At 42.2% G+C, this 20,299-nt stretch overlaps 1 pseudogene; it reads left to right on the top strand.

Annotated features, from left to right (window-relative positions):
- Nucleotides 1-1,666: 1,666 nt before the first annotated feature.
- Nucleotides 1,667-12,597, top strand: LOC148973651 (uncharacterized; annotated as a pseudogene).
- The last annotated feature ends 7,702 nt before the right edge of the window (nucleotides 12,598-20,299 follow it).

Raw genomic sequence — 20,299 nt, forward strand, 5'->3', positions numbered from 1 at the left:
AGTCTTGATATTTTTAACAGCGTTTCATGCCTCCATGCAGACCATCTGATATTATGAAACTTACCCAGCTTCACAAAAGATATCCCATTTTCTTCACACAGCTTCTTCAGTTCAGCAGTTTTTTTTGCTCCACCTTTTTGTAAATAAAACTGCAGCAGCTTGACCACAGAACGATTAAATGTCTCACAGTAAGGAACGTTGCGATCAGCTGATTTTGCGCAGTTCTCCAGTGTGTGTGCCGTGCACAGAATGTGCACAAGGGAGTCTCCGACCGCAGCAAGTTGCCGGAGTTTTGGCACAACGCCGTTGTACATACCGACGTTGACAGCAGCCCCGTCTGTGCACACAGCCACCAACTTTGTTGTCCAGTCATCCAAGCCTGTGTCCTGGAAAAGTCTCACAAGTCCGTCTGTTATGGCCTGCGCAGTTCGGTCAGCACCCAATTCAATCAGTCCAATAAAATCTGAGGTAAACTCTCCGGTGCTGGACACAGAAACAATGTAAACGATTTCCTGCTCAGTTTTTGTGATGTCCTCAGAACCATCAAAAAGCAGCCCCCAAAATTCAGCAGACTGCAACTTGGCTCGTAACTCCCCGCTGATGGCACCGGCGATGCTTTGCATGATGCGCGAGCCGCCTTCACGTGAATGATATGCACCTCCGACATTTACTCCTAGCCGCTTCAGTAAAGGAATATCCTCAGAATAGGAAGACATAGGACGTGCGTGTTTAGCTTTATGGAAAGCGAGGAGAAAAATATTAAACAGAGCTTGTCGCTGTTCTTCATTCAGCTTGTCTCGCCATCTGGCAAGTGGGCGACTAGATATTTCTTCTCGGCTAGCTTGTTTATTAGCAATAGCTTGCGCCACATTCGTGTGCTCCTTGCTCTTTTCATGTTTGTCAAATAAAGGATGGTTGAAATTCTTTGAGCCTTTATAAAACGCACCTGTTTTGTCTGCTAGATGTGGATTTGAGCGGCACATCTTGCACCACATTTCAGTGCGCTCGTCGTTCGCTTCAAGCCACGGCACATCTTTGAGCCACTTTTCCGAAAAAAGTCTTTTTTTCGGCTCTGGCTCCAGTTGGCGTTTCTTTGAAGGTGGCGAAATGCCAAAAAAGCTGCTTAACGTCTGTTGTTTTTTGGACATCTCTGGCAGTAGGCTAGTTAGTTGACAAGCAACATGTCGTGGGTAAAGTTAGATGAGAAGATTAAGTACGCAAAAACGCGGAGTAACACAAGTCGCATTACGCATTTCTAATTATTGTTGCGCATGCGTACCTGCGTACCAGTTATGTGCACCCGTGGTTATATATAAAAAACTGGGTTATCCATCCCCACAGATCGTCTGAAAACGCGAAATCTCCCCTCGGCCCACCTAAATTGGCTCCACCTTCGCGGAATGCACCTCATTCTCTATTAGTAATCTCCCATCCCCCACAAGTGGTCATACTGTCTATGCAAGTGGTAACGTTACGTTGTTTATTTTAATTACATATTTGTTTAAACTTATCACATCAATATATGCATCAGACTATACTTTTCCGAGGACAAGACCCCCTGTGGTCTGTCGAGAGATGCACAGTGTGCTGCATAAAATTTCATTGTGCATACTGTAAATCGGTGTATAACCATTTACACGAACTCCGAAACCATGTAGCTAACCACATGGGAAATGCAGTGCAACAAGATGGTATGTAAATTATTTTAATTAGCTGTTTGTAAAAAACATGTTTGTTGAACATTTCTTATTTTGCATGTAATAGTAATTTCTTCCTAGCATTTAAAATAATAATTTAATATTTTATTTTGTTGTGAAACCTGTTGTCTGGGAAGTCTTAATTTCAAATACTTTACTTCAGTTATTGTTGTTATAGTTTTTCTGTTTTTTTTTTTTTAGTTTGAATCATTTTACAATGTTTCAAAGTTAACTTTCATTTACAAAGTTAAAAACAAGTATATAAATACTAACGTTACATGTCAATAACTCTTCAAGGGCTGATGTAGAGTCTGTCAGGTATTTGTTCCACCCACACTGCATAGTGTTTGATGGGAGTGTGGTAAAACATATAATATAAAATATAAAGATCTTAATGTTGTGCTCTTGAGCAAGGCATCACAAAACCGATTCACTGCATTAAACATGTAAAAAGACAATTGTGCTAATTTATTCTTTCTACATTTTAGATTTTATCATCATCAAGTGTGGTTTGAAGTGCAGGCAATCACCACATTTTCACTGCTGTTACTGTTTATCAACCTTAATTAGACGCGATAGTCTTATTACACATTTAAAAATGTGTAAAAAATTGGCATCTGGACAGCCTCCATCCTCAGCATCAACAGCTTCATCAGCATCAGCAGCACCACCTCCATCCCCAGCATCAACAGCACCACCTCCACCCCCAGCATCAGCACCACCTCCATCCCCAGCATCAGCACCACCTCCATTCCCAGCATCAGCACCACCTCCATCCCCAGCATCAGCACCACCTCCATTCCCAGCATCAGTACCACCTCCATTCCCAGCATCAGCACCACCTCCATTCCCAGCATCAGCACCACCTCCATCCCCAGCATCAGCACCACCTCCATTCCCAGCATCAGCACCACCTCCATCCCCAGCATCAGCACCACCTCCATTCCCAGCATCAGTACCACCTCCATTCCCAGCATCAGCACCACCTCCATCCCCAGCATCAGCAGCACCACCTCCATCCCCAACATCATTGTCAACAAAAAGATTACGTGTCCGGCAGCAAGTAAGGGTGATTTGCACACACTGTGGCTTAAAAGTCAATAAAAGGAACTTGCTGGTTCACATGAACCGAAGACACAGGCAAAGGGTAGCAGATATTACAGCAAAGCGGCACCTTTTATGCCAATGCATTGATGCCAAAAATGGCATCTTTGCTGTTGATAAGTCGTTTTTTTAAACCATGCTCTCCTATACACGTTCAAAAAAAAAACATGGGGTGCAAGCCAGAAAATAACCTGTGAATTGGACGAATGCAATGCAAATGCTGAATTTGCAGTGAGGAGTGGAATTCTACCTTATGAGTGCAATCATCTCAAGTCATTGCTCTTCTGTAACCGCTCAGAAACTACACCCATCATTTTAGATGAGGAGGCACTGACAGAAATGGTTGCTTGTAGGGTTTTTGGGGATGCAAGGAAGCAGAGTTGCTTAAACCAGCAAAAGGCATCTACTGATGCAGGTGTTCCACTTTCTGTTGAGGTGACTGTTGGAGGACCTCCATCCAAAAAGTTAATTTCAATATATGAGCCAAAAGTGTCATACCACAGCAGACTGGGCAGGGTAATAGCTGCATATGATTTAAAAAAAAGTCTTGGCACTGTCCATGTGCCAAACCAAGACAGTCATGTATTCATAAATCAATTGCAAAATGGCATCTTTTTAGTACTGAACGACATCTGTTCATGACTGCCGAGAGTGATATCAGGCCAGATGCAGTTGTGAATAATCAAGAGACAGATTCTGTATGCAAAGCAACACCAGGTGGAGATAGGGGACAAGCATATCCTCCTGACAATGCAGGCCTTCAAAGGATGGTTCACTATTTAATGCAAAAAAAAGGTCTTCCTGCCCAACTACCCCAACATTTGGTCACTGGTTCCAAATCTTTCCAAGATCTTCCAAGGCAGTTGATACCAAAAGAAACATCATGCGTGGAGTGTGCCGGGCAACTTACTGAGCCAATGCTCATCACAGCACATGCCAAACTTGTCACATATACTGGTGTTGTAGAAGGTGAGACATGTCAAAATATATATAATTCAAACCATCTTAGCCATACCAATTGAACTAATGTTTTTCTTTTCCTTTTGTTTTTTAAGGCTTTTCTACATACTGCAGGGCATGTCCTGACTGCGGGCTGATGTACAGATATCAAGAATGAAGTGATGGAATTCACAATTTCAATGACCATATGCTCATTACCCTTTATTTGTGTATTGTACTACGTACATCAATTCAGGTAAGAACACATTTAGGGTTTTACTGTTTTTATTTTTTGAATTTGTGCCTTATTATGTTTTATACTTTCTTAGACTCACCATTCTGTAAGCCGAGCAATTGAAGTGCTTGAGCAAACAGAAAATAATACCTTCCCTAAAAAAGCCACAATACTCCACGCCTACATGCACTTTGAAGCCATGACCTCACACGACTACTTATTTTCTTGTTACAAATGTGGATACTATCCACCAGTGGTGGTCATGGACCTTCACAGAAAGGGTGTATTCAATATGCCTGGTAAGCAACAGAACAAACAGATTTTGATGAATGAAAGAAAAGTTACAATATTTTCTAATACCATGGCTAAATCTGCAGTAAGTGAAATGGAGGCTCCACCAGCACACTTTGATGGCACTGTCGATACCAAAAAAATTTGGGACTCTGTGATGTCTGAAATCATTTGCAGTGGATTACTTGAATGTAAGTTTACTTAAAGTATAGGTATTGTCTGTTCTCCACAATATTGCTGTAATAGTATTATGATATAGACTTTGCATGTTACTACCACTGTTTCGTCTTAATCATAATTGTTAACTAAGGCAACATTCTTAATTGAAAACAAATTTGAGTGTGGGTTCACACAAGGCAGTTACCAACAGTTTCGCCCCATGTTCTTGTATTTACTTCTTCATTTTTTCCTGTCTTAATTTTTTTGTTATTTTTTTCAAGGTGGCCGAAAGAACCCGTTTGTGGTTGCTCCAAGTTATTCCAACTGGGCTCCTTGGATTGGACCAAAAACTAGAAGGGCTGACACCGTTTTTAACACAGAACATGAAAAGTTTCATGCACCAAGACAGGCTACTGAAATGGCAGATCTCCAAATGACAGAGGAGAGGCTTCAAGATGCACTAATTAATCTCAAGGTAATGACTGGTTACACTAATTATTTAATTCACTGTGTTTGAATTAAGCTAAATATTATTTAAATATTGTAAAATAATAGGTGGACATGGTTCGAAATCTGTGCAAGCAATGTGGCCTGGACTCTAAAGGCTCAAAAATGGACCTCATCCTAAGACTGCGGGATGAAATGAAGAACAGGTCATCTTACGACAAGATCTTTGAGAAGGTCTGGGGAGCTTCAGGTTAGATGCATCTTTCACTGAGCAGTTAGATCTGTAGTTGCATCTACAGTGTTATAAAGCCCTTCTGCCAGGAGAATGTAATGTCTGTAGCTCATGATGAATATTTGAAGACAGAAATACATTACAGGTTAGCATTTGCCACAGGATCTTAATCAAGAGCCATATTGAATAATACATTCATCTGTAGCTAAATATTGTTTATGTACATTATTATTAAATCAATTATGTGTTTTCCATAGGTGGTTGGGCAGTTGTTATGTGTCCCTGTGCAGTGGTATACTCAATCAAATATAATTTAAGAGCAGAGAGTCCCAGAGAATATGCTGACATTTTGCTTAGCTGGAAGCACTTCCCAAACATTGCCATATATGATTTTGCAAGGGGACTGGCAACACACACCAACTTGAGGGAGCCTGAAATATTGCCATTTAGACCACATGAGGGGCGGCTGGCTGAAGCAACCACAGACAATCTGCAGCTGGATGGTGAGGGAAAGCTAAAGGTGAGTTCCCTATCGAGGGAACTCAAACTGCGTCCAAGTGACACTTTGGGGGAACGCCCCTCAGCGTAGCGTCTCTGAAGCATGAATGAAACTAAGCCAATCTCCGATTGGATCAACGTGATGACGTGATGTGTGACGACATATAGGCAGAAGCATATATAAGGAACCGGCACACACAACATGTCAGCTTTCTGTTCTTCAGCTAAGCGCTCTCTGTGACTGTCAGATATTTATTGTTTGTCTGTCTAAGCAAATATATCTCCCTAAAATCTGAATAATGGCGAGTGTGAATTTCAGGCGGTGTGTGCACCCTTGCCCTCGCTACATCACGGGCGGGGACACACACCAACTGTGTACACATTGTCTGGGAATGCAGCACGCGCAGGCAGCTCTCGAGGGAGCTGCTTGCGAGCATTGTGAGGCTTTACCGCTCCGCGTGCTGCGTTCCCGGCTGGCCCTTTTCAATGAAGAGGGTCAGCCTCGTGAGCCCCGTGGTGCGGGACCCGCGTCCGCCGAGGCGGCGCGGCGACGCTCTTCATGGGGCTCGCAAATGGATCTGTCTGGGGATCCCGAGGCTGCTGAGGCACCTTCTCGGGATTCATCGGACAGTTCCGATGCCCTCGAGCCTCGCGCAGAAGCCCGCTCGGCGGCTTCTTCTGCGCGAGTCGAGGATCCGATGCTTGAGCTGTCTGCTTCCGAGGAGGTGGACGTGCTCAGGATCGAAGGGGGCGGGGACTTCGGGGATGACTCGCCACCCCGTGTCCCCGCATATGAGGAGCTGGTAGAGGTTGTCTCCCGTGCAGTGGCTCATTTAAAGATCGATTGGCCACAAGAAAAGCAGGAAGTGCAAGTTAAAAGCAAATTAGATGAGCGCTTCCTGCAGCACAGGGAACAACCTCATCATCGGGGCTTACCGTTTTTCCCGATTTGCATACTGAGGTGTGTAAATCGTGGAAGAAACCCCATTCTTCTCGTGTTTCCAATCCCACTATATTAAAATATAGTAATATCATGGGGGCACGAGAGAATGGTTATGGGATGATGCCGCGGGTTGAACAGCCTTTGGCTAATTATTTATCACCTGAGTCGGCATCATCCTTTAAAGCCCCGGTGCTGCCAACCAAGCCATGCAGAGAAACATCTTCACTGGTGGGCAGGGCATATATGGCTGCGGGTCGGGCTGGTGCGAGTCTTCACACCATGGCGCTTCTCCAAGCGTACCAGGCCGACCTTCTTAAGGATATTGATGAGGGCGAGGGACCAACTCCGGAGGATGTGGCGGAGTTGAGGAAGGTCGCTGATTTGTCTCTCCGAGTCACCAAAGAGACGGCCCGCGCTGTCGGTCGCTCCATGACGGCAATGGTGGTCTCGGAGAGACATTTATGGTTAAATCTGACGGGCATCAGGGAGAAAGACAGGGCTTTCCTCCTTGATGCCCCGATTTCGCCTTCTGGCCTGTTCGGCGACGCTGTTAATACCGTTGTCGACAGGTTTCAGGAGGTGAAAAATCAATCAGCGGCCTTCAAACAATTTCTCCCTCGCCGCTCAGTATCCAGGAAGTCTGCCCCCAGTGGGCAGTCGCAGCCTCAGCCAGGTACCAGCTCCTCCACCTACAGGCAGGTTCAGAGAGAGAGCGTCGCGTCTAGAGCCCCCCCTCAAGGAGCTTGGGGCCATAGACGGCGCTCTCAATCTAAGCCGCAAGCCAAGCAGGGCGACCTGAGGGCCGTCCTGCAGGCTAAGAAAACATCTAAGAGGTCCTAGCAGTGCTAGGATCTCTGCGGGCGGCCCCACCCGTGATGGAGCGACAGTTGTCAGAAATCGATGTTGTTCTCCCGCCGTCAAGTACGTTTCGGGACGCATCGGTTTCCAGCGATCGCAAGCTGCTTTGTCCGCCCCACGAGCCTGCGGACGGGCAGCGATTGCGTTCGCCCATCGAGAATCGTTTTCGGTCCAGTCCTGCCGGAGATCCGTTTCAGGCGGTCGAGAACGAATCCCGATTAATACCCGAAACCAGGCTCGAGAGCCTGGTTCCCTTGGCGAAATATTTCGATGCATGGAAAAATCTAGCGAATATTTCCCCGTGGGCGCTGCGCACGATACAATACGGGTACAGGCTGCAGTTCGGGTTCCACCCACCCAGATTCAACGGGGTGGTCTGGACTGTAGTCAACCCGACGCAGGGTCGGGTATTGGAACAGGAAGTAAACTCCCTGCTGGCAAAGGGGGCCATAGAGCATATTCCTCCACTAGACAGGGAGTCCGGGTTTTACAGCCGCTACTTTATAGTTCCCAAAAAAGATGGGGGGTTGCGTCCGATCATAGATCTCAGATATCTGAACCGCTCTCTGAGGAGATTCAGGTTCAAGATGCTCACTATTCCCATGATCGTGAGTCAGATCCAATCCGAGGATTGGTTCGTCACGATAGATCTGAAGGACGCATACTTTCATATATCCATCCTTCCATCCCACAGGAAGTTCCTGAGGTTCGCTTTCGGGGGCGAAGCGTACCAATATCGGGTTCTTCCATTCGGCCTAGCTCTCTCTCCCCGCACATTCACCAAATGTATGGATGTAGCTCTAGCACCTCTGAGGCTCCAGGGCATCAGGGTGCTCAACTATATAGACGAGTTCTGATTCTGGCCCAGTCTCAAGAGCTGGCGGTTCAGCATCGAGATGTTGTTCTTGCCCACATCCAGAAACTGGGGTTGAGACTAAACACGAAGAAGAGCGTGTTGATACCAGCCCAAAGGACTACGTTCCTGGGAGTGGTATGGGATTCGGTCGTAATGCGGGCACGATTGTCGCCTGCGCGAGTCGAGTCCATTCTGGCCACAGTGGCTGGGATAAAGCTAGGCCAAGCCGTCACTGTCAAGCATTTCCAGAGAGTGCTGGGACTCATGGCAGCAGCGTCCAACATCATTCCATTTGGCCTGCTGCACATGAGGGCCCTCCAGTGGTGGTTAAAAACCAAGGGGTTCTCCCCGAGGGGAAACCCGTTCCGCACAATCAGAGTTACGTGCAGATGCCTTCGTTCTCTGGTTATGTGGAAGAAAGCTTGGTTCTTGTCCCAAGGTCCAGTGTTGGGAGCGCCATGTCGCCGGAAAACCGTTTCGACAGACGCTTCCCTCACGGGCTGGGGCGCGGTCATGGACGGCCGCTTCACGACAGGCCTATGGCGGGACCATCATTCCTCCTGGCACATAAACTGCCTGGAAATGTTGGCGGTCTCCCGGGCTCTGAGGAGCTTCCTGCCGGACCTCAGAGGTCATCACGTCCTCGTGAGGTCAGACAGCATGTCAGTGGTGGCCTATATAAACCATCAGGGGGGCCTGAGGTCTCGCCCTCTATGCAGACTGGCGCATTAGATCCTCCTGTGGTCCCAGGGGAAAATGTTGTCTCTGAGAGCAACATACATCCCGGGAAGTCTAAATCAGGGAGCAGACGTCCTGTCGAGACAGGGGCTGAGGCCCGGGGATTGGAGACTTCACCCCGAGGTGGTGGAGTCGATATGTCAGAGGTTCGGCCCTGTGGAAGTGGACCTGTTTGCGTCTCGAGAGACGACCCACTGTCCGCTGTGGATTTCCCTCACCCCTCCAGCCCCACTGGGGCTGGATGCTATGGTGCAGACGTGGCCGAGGCTGCGTCTGTATGCATTTCCCCCGATCGCTCTGCTCCCGGGAGTTCTGGAAAGGGTCCGTCGCGACGGGATCAGTCTATTGTTGGTAGCCCCGTTGTGGCCGGCCCGAGTATGGTTCTCGGACATAATATTGCTCCTAGACGGCCCTCCGTGGGAGATTCCCCTCAGGAGGGACCTGCTGACACAGGCGGGGGGCTCAATATTTCACCCTCGGCCGGAGTTATGGAAACTGTGGGTCTGGCCCCTGAGGGGGCACAGTACCTAGAGGCCGGCCTGTCAGCTGGAGTAGTGGAGACCATACTCAGCTCTAGAGCTCCCTCCACGAGGAAACTGTATGGTTTAAAGTGGAATGTGTTTATTGATTGGTGTAGGAGGCGTGAGGTTGACCCAGTTAACTGCCCAGTGGCTTCAGTGCTGGAGTTCCTCCAAGATCGCTTCTCCTCTGGTCTTACCCCATCCACGCTCAAGGTGTACGTGGCTGCCATTGCGGCTTTCCACGCTCCGTTGGGTGATGGGTCTCTGGGGAGACACCAATTGATCGTACGTTTCCTCCGTGGAGCTTGGAGGATGAGACCTGCGGCTCGTACCAGGGTTCCCTCTTGGGACCTGGCAGTAGTTCTAGAAGGATTGGCTGAGGCCCCCTTCGAGCCACTGGAGTCGGCTGAGGCCAAGAACCTAACGCTGAAGGTCGCTTTTCTGTTGGCCATCACTTCTCTGAGGAGGGTGGGAGATCTTCAGGCGCTCTCCATATCTAACGAGTTCCTGGAGTTTGCTCCAGGCAACATTAAGGCCATCCTTCACCCTAGGCCTGGCTATCTGCCTAAGGTGCCATCTAATGTGGCACGGCCTACGGTTCTGCAGGCATTTCATCCCCCACCTCACCTGACGGCGGATGAGGAGAGACTTCATAGGCTCTGCCCTGTCAGAGCACTAGGGATATATATTCAGAGGTCCTCTTCATGGCGGAAGGCGGACCAGTTGCTGGTATGTTTCGGGTCGCCCAAAAAGGGGTTTCCGGCCTCAAAACAAACCATCAGCAACTGGATTGTCAATGCGATTTCCACAGCTTATCAGGTGGGCGGTATGCCTTCACCTTTGGCTGTGAGGGCCCATTCCACTAGAGGCATAGCATCCTCTAGGGCCCTTCTCGCAGGGGCCCCCATCCAGGAAGTCTGCGATGCAGCTGGATGGGCTACCCCACATACCTTCATTAGGTTTTACAGCTTAGACATTCCGTCGACACCCGGCTCTCTTGTGCTCGCGTCCTGAGTGTGCCTGTGAGCAGCTTCACACCAGGACAGGCAGGGCGCGTTGTGGCGTAGTGGGTACTCGTTCCCCCAAAGTGTCACTTGGACGCAGTTTGAGTTCCCTCGATAGGGAACGTCCTCGGGTTACGACTGTAACCCTTGTTCCCTGAGAAGGGAACGAGAACTGCGTCTCGTGGCCACGCCTTCCCCTGCCTGGGAGCGCTTGCTTCATCACAGAAGCTGACATGTTGTGTGTGCCGGTTCCTTATATATGCTTCCGCCTATGTGTCGTCACACATCACGTCATCACGTTGATCCAATCGGAGATTGGCTTAGTTTCATTCATGCTTCAGAGACTCTACGCTGAGGGGCGTTCCCCCAAAGTGTCACTTGGACGCAGTTTTCGTTCCCTTCTCAGGGAACAAGGGTTACAGTCGTAACCCGAGGACGTTTACCATGGCTCAAAACAAAGAAAACAGAAACAGATGCAAACTGCCACCCAATCACTGGGACATCTGATCACTACACCTTATATGACGTTTTCCATGAGAGGAATACAAAGGATGCTAGAGACGCCCTTCGGAGGATTGGACTTGTCCCAGAACTGGCTGGCTGGGTTAACAGCCAGTGTGCAGAGCAATTGTTTTCAGACATGAGGAAGAACAATTATTTTTTGAATACCCTCACACCATCTGAGCACATCTTCATGAATCGGAACATACTGCACCACCACAACACAAAATGCAATAACAAAACTAAAGCCAGTATCCAGAAAGTAGTGGGCAAAGATGTTCAGCTGCAGTTGGATCACAACGGTCAGATAGTAATGGGTAAATTAATTACGTCTTTTATTTTGTCAGTTGTTTAACAATGAATGGTCATCTGTATTATTATTTTATAATCTGTATTGTTTTGTTTTGTTATACTAAAGGCACAGCTGCACAGATACCAACTGAAGCAGAGGAAACAATACAATCCAGTGAGTGACAGAAAACTAAGTAATGAGCAATAATGCATCGGAATTTAACAGTATGACATTATAACAACTTTATCTTTGAGAATATTTCTTGATGCGTCATGTTTTCTACTGCTCTTGTTTTCACAAAAGTAGTTTAGATCAAGAAATTGTTTATTTTCTCGTGATTGTACACCACTTTTCTACAGCAATAAACAAGCTTTATTAAGACCATAACATATCATTTACAAATATGGATCTTCTGTTTAGACTCTCCTAGCCCATCTAACCTAGTTCAAGGTGTAGCAACAAGCCAGACAGATGAACAAGCAGGCAGGAGGATGTGGGATGTTGACTATTTACCAGCACAAGAGAATGTGGTAATGTGTTCTTATTACAGTAATTGTCATAAGTATTTTTGTATTATAACTTGTACTAATATTTTTCCTTTCCAGGAACAAATACCACCAGCTGACATGGAAGTCAGTCCACCTGAGTCGGATGTCATGGAGATCACCCCAACACCAGATATCTATGTATGTTGAGGGAATGTTTATCTATTGCGAAATTTGTTTATTTATACATTTGGCTTTCCTGTTTTATAAAAGTGTTTATGAGCAGCACTTCATTAATAACATTATTATTGGAATTATTATATGGCACACAGGCCTCTGAGGTGATGAGAAATATTCAGCTGGCCTGTGAGTGGGTGGAAGAGAGCCAACAGTACTTTACTGGAAAGATTGATCTGCCAAAGATCTTAAGGATGAAGATGGATGATGCCTTGTTGGCCATCACAATGCGGGACTTGTTTTTAAACTCCACACGTTATGAAGGTGAAGCATATGAAGAAGAAATTTGGGCTCCCTTCCTATTCATTTTTCAAAGAGTAGAGGACATGGAACTTTTCTTGCAGGAAGTACGAGACAGAAGAAAAATCTGTGTGTCTTGTTTACACAACCCTAACTTGTGAATCGCTTGTGATCAAGCGATTTCTGTTTTCTTATTTTATATTTTATGTTTGATAATGTTTTAGCTACTCCTGTTTAAGGCTGCTCTTAGCTTTGCTGCACTTATCCGTGTTATGCAGGTAATATTCTCTTTTAATTTTTTTATTTTTGTAGTTCTTTAAAGCACTTAGGTCAGTCAGTGGCAGTTATAAAATGTGCTGTATAAATAAAATCAACTTGAACTTGAATCTACCAGTGGGAGTACTATGTAAAAAAATATTGGTTGAGTTCGGTGAAGAGAAATGTTATGTGTTATATGAAGTGTGTACTTCAATGTACTTCTTATTATACCATTAAAATGTGAAGCGGATGCATCACTAATGTCAGAGCACTTTTGTTATCTTGTTTTTCCTCTAGACTAGTGTGGGAAGTCACACAGCTGGTTTTAGAGTACTGCTTGTTTCCATTTCATTCAAATAGCTTAATGCATAGCCTATAACATGAAGGTTGAGTCTATCCAATATTACAGTCAATATTACACTTTAATTTACAATATAAAAAAAAAAATACAACTGGCCTATTGGAGTAGCTTATGCTTTTACATTTACGTACAAAAAGGGCAGATTAGGTAAGCTAGTCTTATTTTTTATTTAATGAATTAATCAGATGTTTTATTTACACAATCTTTTTTTAGATTAATTTACAACAAATAACTCGCGTTACTCCGGTGGACAAAATAAACGGTTGCACAGATAGTAAGCTTTCACATTGCCTTTGTCTAGTAATTTACATAATCATATAGCAGACGCTATATTTTTGTCCAAAGCGGCTTTAAAAGTGAGGAAAACAACGAAACTGTTCATCGTAATAAAGAGAAAAGAATACATAGATACAAAGTTTTCAACAGTTTTTAGAAACACGCACAGAAAGTGTGAGCAATGTTCTTATTAAGTGTTTACGCGTTTGTCGCAGAAACGATAAATCATTTTATAATTTATCATAATCATGACAAATTTTAGAGTAAAATACAATATTATGTTTGCCAGCATCTTTCGCATCAAAACAAACTTGTCCTTTCATTACGGGTGAAACTCGCACTAACATTAACAGACTTGATAGCGCGTTATGTTCTGTCCACTAGATCCAGCGAGGGTGAGCTAGAGCTCTAGCTCTTCCCATTGGAAGCTGCAGCGAAGCCCCGCCCACTAAATTTAGCGAGGTGGAGCTGGAGCTCCAGAAAAGGGGGAGCTCGAGCTCTAGCTCCTCCCATTTGGCTCTGCATCGAGCACCATCTCGATGAAATGGTTAAACTTCTGTTTTCGCGCAGGTGCAGTGAGGGAAAAACACTGAGTTTAGGGCAATCGGTTTGTAACTTTGCTTCAACTGTGCGATATAGTCACGAGGAGCGACCAAAATTTCTGACATGCCAGAAATTCATCCGACCATCCGATTGTTGATCGTGAGAGGCTAATCGCCTCTCGTTTCTCCCTGTACACTGCACGAACACTGCACGACAAACGATCGCACGACAAAGCTGAAAATCGGTCCGACAGGAAAAAGAGTCGCACGAGTCAGAATTCGGCTCAAAATCGGACGAAAATCGCACAGTGTATGCCCGCCTTTAGGGAAAAGTAGAAACAGGTGTAAAAGCAAATCAGCGCGAGTGCTGATTGCAAAGACTAACAGGTGAGGAAAGAGAGAGCGGGTATGAGCGTGAATGTGTGTGTGTGTGTGTGTGTGTGTGTGAGTGTGTATATAAGTGTGTGTGTGAGAGAATAAATAGAAAAAAACCCTACTCATAACACGGACATACATGGATGCTGTGTGTTTTTCATGGAACTTCATGAATGAACATCATTCTGAAGTTTTCTTTTTAAATCACTAAACACAACAACACCGCACAGTCTCAGCTCCATATCTTCATCCAGATGGTGAAGAAAAATTTGAATAAGCATATGCAAACTTGCTGCATAAAAATGTATTTCGAATTTGATTTTAGTTAAACAATCAGTCCCAGGTGAAAAAGAAGTGTACTTGAGTGTACTAAAAAAACACTTAAATACAAGAAAGTATATTTGTAGTACATTCTTTCTTTTTGTGCTAAATAAAAGTGTAAAAATTGTACACTATAAATACACTAATTTAAAGTATACTTTTACTTAAGTAGTACTTAAGTGTAATTGCTTAAGTATATTAAATACCATTGATATTTTAAATGTATTTTTAGTGGAATGTTTTTGCATTTTAATATATTTCTACCAAGTATATTAGAAGTAAATTGGCAATACATATATGCTTAATTACACTTTTAAGAAATATGCTAAACACAAGCATAATTTTAATATATTTCTAACAAATGCACTATAAGTACATTAGTAGTAAGTAAGTAAGTAAAATTTATTTATACAGTGCCTTTCACAGACTTAGTCACAAAGCGCTTTACAATTTACAAAAATTGATAAAAAATAAAATAAAACAGATAAAATCATCAACATATAAAGTACAGAGATTACCCAAAAGCTAACCTGAACAAGTGAGTCTTCACTTGTCCCCTAAAACTGTCCACATTCTCAGCCAACCTAATACTGGTAGGCAAAGCATTCCATAATCTGGGTGCCATAGCGGCGAAGGCTCTAACCCCACATGTCTTTAAACGAGTGCGTGACGTAGATAGCAACTTTTGATTATTAGACCTGAGAGACCGGAGAGGAGTATGAAAATGAATTATGTCAGCAAGATAAGCAGGGGCCTGACCATGTAAAGCCCTATAGGTTATAGTTAGTATTTTGAATTGGATCCTGTAAGTAACAGGAAGCCAGTGAAGGGAGCGGAGTATTGGGGTGATATGGGTGTGTCTATTTGAACGAGTAAGTAACCTAGCAGCTGAATTTTGAATGGATTGCAGTCGATGAAGAGCAGATTTATTAAGCGAAAAGAAAAGTGAGTTACAATAATCAATACGGGAGGAAATGAAGGCATGAATGAGCATCTCCAGTTCTGATTGAGATACCACAGACTTCAATTTACTTAAATTACGCAGGTGGAAAAAACAGGATTTAGTCAGCGATTTGATATGGGTTTCAAAGGATAGAGATTTTTCAAATGTCACCCCAAGGTTCCTTAAACTAGTCCGGACCGCAGATGACAACGGTCCAATGTTTTGCTTGATCAGATGGATAGCGCTGTCTGGCGCTACAATTAAAACCTGTTTTATATGGATTAAGCTGCAGATAACTTTCAGCCATCCAGCTGTTTATGGTGTCTATACAGTAAGCATTGTAAGTTTGGATGACTCATTTTGCTAGAAATCAAAATGAAGCTGAATGTCATCTGCGTAGAAGTGATAAGAAATGTTAAAATCACTGATGATCTGACCAAGAGGCAACAAGTATAAAATAAACAATATTGGGCCCAACACTGAACCCTGTGGAACACCACAAAGCAGGGGTGATGATGTAGAGTGGGAATCATCAATATAGACATTAAAACTTCTATCGGAAAGATATGAGGTAAACCAATCTAAGGCCACTCCCGATATGCCCACACAATCACGTAGTCTCCTAATCATGATATGGTGGTCCACAGTATCGAAAGCAGAACTAAGGTCTAGAAGTACCATCAGCTATGCTAATTATCTCCCATCTGCCTTTCTGCTGTTATCTCGGGACGCTTGTAGAAAAATGGCATTCGTCAGGTCCAGTTTTGTATCCAGCCTCTCACAGGGATTTCGGATGCCCCAACGCCTGTGACGAGAAGACCAACGCCTGTGAAGAGACGACTCAATGCCTGCGATATGTTATGGAGCCGTTTTATATATAAACAATATTTATATTTGATATTTATATTTAAACAATATGAATGTAAGCCAGAGGAGAACTGGCCCCCGACTGAGCCTGGGTTCTCCCAAGGTTTTTTCTCCATCCAATCTGATGGAGTTTTGGTTCCTTGCCACTGTCGCCTTGCTTTTGGCTTGCTTAGTCGGGGTTATTTAGTATTTAATATTTAACAGTATTATTGATCTGTGTTGTACTACTTTCATGTTATCACTGTGAAGCTGCTTTGATAAAATCTGTATTGTGAAAAGCGCTATATAAATAAATGTGACTTGACTCGACTTGAACATAGACCTGCGTCCGAGGCCATATGAAGGTCACCAAGGCCGTCTCAGTAGAGTGTCTCTTCCTAAAACCTGATTGAAATTTGTCATACAACTCCAAATTCTCTAAAACATCTGTAAGTTGATTAGCAACAACTTTTTCAAGAATTTTGGACAGCAATGGCAGCTTAGATATTGGCCGATAATTCTTCAAAACTGTAGGGTCCAAATTAGGCTTTTTAAATTTAGGTTGAATGGTGGCATGTTTGAGATAGGATGGGACACAGCCTGTGGCCAGTGAGGAATTGACAATAGCTACTATACTAGGGCCAATGACAGGGAGTGCTTTTGAGAATTTATTTATTTATTTATTTATTTATTTGTTTATTTCGAGCAATATGTAGTTACACATGACAAGGCAATACGCAGCATTTTGGTTAATCTGTACAAGCCTTTAAATTCATAATATTTACATCGACTTTAACAAAACCTAAATCTATTGCTCGAAACGGAGTGGATAGAAGTCAAACTTATTTGAACCCACCCCGGTTACCAAAAACAGGAAAACAAAACAATAATAATTACTTCCTTACACATTATCATAACATTCAATAACAATTCTGAACATAAGTACATATATGAAAACATGAGAAGGGAAGGAAGGGAAACCCTTTCTCCCTCATCAAAGGCCAAACAATACCAAAACAAAACAAAACATATCCTAAATACACACCATATATGATCATGAACTCAGGTAACAATTATAATAATACCAACAATGGTAATCAATTACCTACAAGGTAAAATAAAACAGAGTATAAACACATGGATACATCTAAGAAAATACCAACAATGGTAATCAGAATACCTACAGGGTAATATTAACAAAATACAATGAATACAACAGGAAATTAAACCATTTCCGACATGTATTGCGATAAGACCTTCTGTTTATAATGTACTTTAAATTGATGAATATTTTTGCTTTGTTTCAGTTCCAGCCCCAAACTATTCCAAAGTTTAACTCCACATACAGACACACAAAAACTTCTCCTAGTTGTTCTGACCACAGGCATAACAAAGTTCCCATAACTCCTCGAACTATACGACTTCTCACTATGTGTAAATAACTTTTGTATGTTAGAAGGTAAAAGGTTGTGAAATGCTTTAAATAAAAATTTTGCTATATTAACTTTAACTAGGTCCTGTATTTTTAATAATTTAGATTTAAGAAAAAGTGGATTTGTATGATCAAGATAATCAGCCATGTTTATAATACGTATTGCCCTTTTTTGTAGAATAAATAGTGATTGTATTAAGTTGTTGTAGTTATTTCCCCATACTTCAACACAGTAAGTTAAGTACGGTAAAATTAAGGAACAATACAAGATACGTAGTGCATTCTCATCAAGTACCTGTTTGGCTTTATTTATTATCGCAAGGCTTTTGGAGACTTTGGTTTTTATGTGCCTGATGTGAGTTTTCCAAGTTAGTTTGCTGTCTATTATAACTCCTAAAATTTTTATTTCAGAGACATATTCAATTTGTAACCCGTCTATCTCAATCATCTTATCCATTTTTTCCTTATGATTACCAAATAAAATGGCTTTAGTTTTATCTAAGTTCAAAGACAATTTATTACTGTCCATCCATTCTTTAATATTCCTTAATTCCGTATTTACAACATTAATAACTTTATCATAATTGTCATCACAATAGAAAATGTTGGTATCATCTGCAAACAAAACTAACAAAACTAGAATAATGAGGATGGTATTATATCATGTGGACAAGAGGATATATTTATTTTATTAATCAAGTTTAGCAAATCAAGGAGGCTGATTGGTTTAAAAGACTCAATGAAAATAGGCCTAGGTGAATGAATACAGTCCACAGGAGGGTGTGGTCCACGCAGAATATTTGATCTAATAGACTGCACCTTATCAATAAAAAAAGACAGCAGCCTATCACAATCATTTTGAGAGCATATTGTTGTCACAGTGGCTGGAGGAGATACAATGTTGTGTATGGTATCAAATAAAACCTTAGGGTTTCGCTTAGAGGAAGATATTAAATTAGAGAAATAAGCAGTCCTAGATTTCGCAACTAGATTGTTAAAATCATGCATAAGTTCCTTAAGATACAGGCGGTGCACTTCAAGCCTGGTGGATTTCCACAGACGTTCAGTCGTACGGCACCTCCTCCATCGTCCGTCATCCAAGGCACGGTGTTACAGATGGGCTTAGTTTTTATCTTTAAAGGAGCCACTTCGTCCAATACAGAAGAGCAGACATTGTTAAAAGATTGCATTAAGAGTTCAACATCATTACTACAACCCATCAAATTAAGATCACAATCAAACAGAGAGATAAATTGCTCAACAGTTGTTTGAGTAATAATGCGCGGTTTTGTTAGACGTTTCTGACAAGGAGGGTCAGCAGTGGCAGAAATATAAAAAAAAGATACACTTATGGTCACTAATCGACATATACTCACAACATATTGCATTAACATCCAAACCTAGTGTGAAAACAAGGTCTAATGTATGACCACCAGTGTGGGTCCATGAACATGTTGCTTTAGATTATGTGAATCCGTAATGCTGAGAAAATCTTTTGCGGCATGATTATCAGCAACATCAGTGTGCAGGTTAAAATACCCAACCATTAATGGTTTTTCAAAATGAATAACAGATGATATAAAGTCCGTATACTCTGTTAAAAACTGTACAGCAGGACCAGGAGGACGATAAATGAGGATGCAAAAGAACGGCTTTATCCGGCTGATCCTATAGAGATTTGCAGTTCAAAAGAAGAAAAAGTTTCCATGCTCACCAGCTGACAGGAATAGCTATTTCTCCATACTATGGCAAGTCCTCCACCGTGGCCAGACAGACACGGGGATCCAATAAACGAGCAGCCAACGGGACACAGCTCATTTAAACAATAAGTACATTGGCAATAAATGTATGCTTAATTATACTTTTAAGAAATATGCTAAACACAAGCATAATTTTAATATATTTCTAAAAAGTATATACTATAGTACATTGGTAATAAATATATACTTAATTACACTTATTAGTAATAAATATATACTTAATTGTACTTTTATGAAACAAGCATATAGTTTTAATATATTTCTAAAAAGTATACTAAAAGTACATTGGTAATAAATATATGCTTAATTATACTTTTAAGAAATATGTTAAACACAAGCATATTTTTTATATATTTATAACAAATGCACTATAAGTACATTGGCATTAAATATATGCTTACTTATACTTTTAAGAAATATGCTAAACACAAGCATAATTTTAATATATTTCTAAAAAGTATATACTACAGTACATTGGTAATAAATATATACTTAATTACACTTTGAAGAAATATGTTAAACACAAGCATATTTTTAATGTATTTCTAACAAATGCACTATAAGTACATTGGCAATAAATCTATGCTTACTTATACTTTTATAAAATATGATAAACACAAGCATAATTTTTATATATTTCTAAAAAGTACACTATACATTGGTAATAAATATATGCTTAATTATACTTTTAAGAAATATGTTAAACACAAGCATATTTTTAATGTATTTCTAACAAATGCACTATAAGTACATTGGTAATAAATATATGCTTAATAATACTTTTATGAAATATGCTGAACACAGGCATATATCATTTTAATATATTTCTAAAAAGTATACTAAAAGTACATTGGTAATAAATATATGCTTAATTACACTTTGAAGAAATATGTTAAACACAAGCATAA

The sequence above is a fragment of the Pimephales promelas genome, chromosome 14 (genome assembly GCF_988280905.1).
Source record: "Pimephales promelas chromosome 14, fPimPro1.hap1.1, whole genome shotgun sequence".
Classification (NCBI taxonomy): Eukaryota; Metazoa; Chordata; class Actinopteri; order Cypriniformes; family Leuciscidae; genus Pimephales; species Pimephales promelas.